Genomic DNA, 3,150 nt, shown 5'->3' on the forward strand with positions numbered 1-3,150 from the left:
TGGTATGACCAGACATATCGTAGATACCACAACACTCGTTTCTAAGCTCTATAGTCTTGACAGGCTCAACCTTCCTAAGCTCAATTTCTTCTACCTTTCTAGTGAGGGCTGCCATTTTAGCATGAAGATCATCCTCAGTTCTGAGGTTGTAAAGGCCTCCCTGTACAGAGCTAGTAGGCTTAGGCAAAGACTTACTGTTTCTATCCCCATTATCCCAAAGTTGGGCAGTCTCAGCAAGGGAATCCAAATACTCCCATGCTTCATCAGGTTGTTTTTCTAAAAATCTACCATTGCACATGGTCTCTACAAACTGTTTCAACTGTGGAGATAAACCTTCATAAAAGAAGTTAATAATGTTAAATGTATGCCCTAGAAGCCAATTTTGGCTGATACATTATCAATTATGGGATATAATTTGTATTTGACTTTATTATTATTGAATAAATAAAAGGCATCTTTTTCATTCATATTGTTTATGTGTCTATGAATCGTCCAAGAATTAATAAGATGATGATGCATATTCTTAAGAGTTAAGAATTTGAGCCATGCATCATTGGTGATTAATTTCTGAATGCTCCTGATCGATGGATTATCACGAGGGCGGTGATCGATCCGATGAGATCAGTGCACACATTACTTTCCTTATGGATGGACGAAACTCAAGTCCACAGTGTGGCGACACTGAAGTAATAGTGCAGGTGCTTGTTAAGAACAAGGGTACTGAGCGTGACCAATACAAGCAGTCACTTGGATGTCTATCCACTCGTCAGTGACTTGCTTGATGTTGCAGTAGTGTAACTGGTCCTTTGACCTGTGGTGCTTCGGCCACTCACAGTGAGGTTATTGTAGTTTGACTGCACACATACATGGTCTCTAGCCATATGGGTCCATGCAGTGTAGATTGGCTGCAGTAGAGTCACTGTAGGAGTAGGGTATGCACCTATAAGGAATCTATCGACCTTGATAGATAAGGAGAGATCCTATGTGATTTATAAGACTGAGTTCGTAAGACCTCGGCCAGGGCAGATTGCACAGTAGAGAAAGAGTTCTCCGCTCTCGAACTTAAGTCGAATAAATCTTGACATATGACAGACGATGGGGTTTGACGAGTTGTCCATGACCTCCATCTTGTAGGGATCCACGATAGAAGGACTGTATCACATAATAACTGCACCTAGAGGTTCACCATTCTATTCTGCTGGGTAGCCACTACATGCTGCTAGGTGTCACTGGTGGATGGTGGGACTCATAGGGATTGTCTCGATGATCGATAAATCCTAATGAGTTGAGTTGGAATCGTTCCAACCCATTGAAAGAAATTTTCAATGATATTGTGATAGAGATCGCAATATATCTCACTATCAGTCAGAATAGAACCTATGGGGTCACACACACTAGAAGTATTGACCGATCCGATGGTTGAAAAAGTGATTATGAATCACGAGTAATCAATTCGATTGATAATAAGTTGAAGAAGGAATGGAAATTGATTAATTGGACTAAAAACACGAATCCTACTTGGAGTAGGATTCCTAGAGTCCTAATTGGATTAGGACTGGGAGTCCTACTTGGATTAGGATTCCCACAATCCTACTTAGAATAGGATTTTGAATTCAATATGAATTCCTACTTAGAATAGGATTCCTAGAAGTCCTAATTGGATTAGGACTTCGGATTCAAATAAGAGTCCTAATTAGATTAGGACTAAAATTAAATATGTCCTAATTTGGATTAGGGTTTCTTAAGTCACAATTAATTATTAATCTAATAAATCAATAAGACTCCTAATTGGATTAGGATTGAAGAGTTCAATTGAGTCAAAATTGATTTAAGTTCTAATTGGATTAGGACTTACCTAGATTGGATCCAAATTGGTTCACCCTTGGGCTAAGCCTAATTGGATTAGGGCTTGACCACATTAGGGCATTCCAAATCCTACTTAATGTGGATTAGGGTTTGCCAAGAGGGCGGGGCTTGCGCCCCTCCCCTTTTGCTTCCTTGGTGCGGCATGAAGAGAGGGGGCCGGCGCCCCCTCTTAGGAAACTAGTCTAGGGCTCCTAAATTGTAGGAGCCCTAGATGGCTATAAAAGGAGGAGGCAAGGGCCGGCGCCCTAAGTGAATTGAATCCTCTCCCTTCCAAGCCGTGGCCTCCCTCTCCTCCTCCTTGGTTCAGCCGCAAGCAAAGGGAAGAAAAGAAGAAGCCATTGGCGGCCTCCTCCTCCTCTCTTCCTCCTTCCAACGCAGGGAAAAAGAAGTAGGCTGCAAGGGCTTTGATTCATCTTCAAGTTTCATTCTTCTTCTTCCTCCTTCCAAGCACAATCAAGGATTGATTGAAAGGGAGGAAATCAGCCATCAAAAAAGAAGTCTTTGCAAGGGAGCTAGCACCCCGAGAAGACAAGAGAGCTTTGATCGGATCTCTGCTTCGTGTGGATACCCGTAGAGGCCGGACGTGTGAACGGCTTCATACGAACCTTCATCCTAAAACCACGAACTCCAGTTTGCGGTGATCATCTACCCGCACAAGGTGAAGATCTGATCTTCTAATTAGATTAAAAGTTTTTTAATCCTTATCTATCTACGAACGGTTTTTGAAACACGTTCATGCGATGAACGTCGATCCCGCTTATGCCGATTCTGCTGCCATCTGATTTTGTTTTGAAATATCAGCGGCATGGGCGGGTTCCCAACAAATAATTCTCCAAGTTTCGAACCCGTGATGAGGGCATGAGAGAAGAAGGTCTTTAAATCTTTCCCAACATTCATAAAATGTTTCATTATCTTTTTGTTGGAAATTGCTGATATGTCTTTTCAAAAATTTGGTCCTTTGTGCGGGAAAGAACTTCTTCAAAAATTCTCTCTGCATATCTTGCCAAATTCTTATTGATCTAGGTCGCAAGGAGTTTAGCTATGTTTTGGCCTTATCCTGTAGAGAGAAAGGGAACAACGTCAGCTTGAGGACATCCTCGGTGACGTGAGGCACTCTAAATGTAATGCTCAATTCTTCAAAATCCTTTAAATGAACATACGGACTTTCAGGACTCTAACCCATGAAACTTGGGCAGCAATTGGATTACCTCTGGTTTGATTTCAAAATGTCCTACATTATCAGAAAAAATTATGCATGAAGGCTGACTAGTCCTAGTCGGTTGT

At 41.7% G+C, this 3,150-nt stretch overlaps 1 non-coding gene across 1 annotated transcript; it reads left to right on the forward strand.

Annotated features, from left to right (window-relative positions):
• The first annotated feature begins 2,708 nt into the window (after positions 1-2,708).
• LOC113461209 (small nucleolar RNA R71) lies at positions 2,709-2,817 on the forward strand. Its single transcript, XR_003383331.1, has one exon. It is a non-coding gene; the product is annotated as a small nucleolar RNA R71 (small nucleolar RNA).
• The last annotated feature ends 333 nt before the right edge of the window (positions 2,818-3,150 follow it).

This window comes from Phoenix dactylifera, chromosome 6, assembly GCF_051530095.1.
Source record: "Phoenix dactylifera cultivar Ajwa chromosome 6, Ajwa_hap1_PhDact_Kaust_v1.1, whole genome shotgun sequence".
NCBI classification, from domain to species: Eukaryota; Viridiplantae; Streptophyta; class Magnoliopsida; order Arecales; family Arecaceae; genus Phoenix; species Phoenix dactylifera.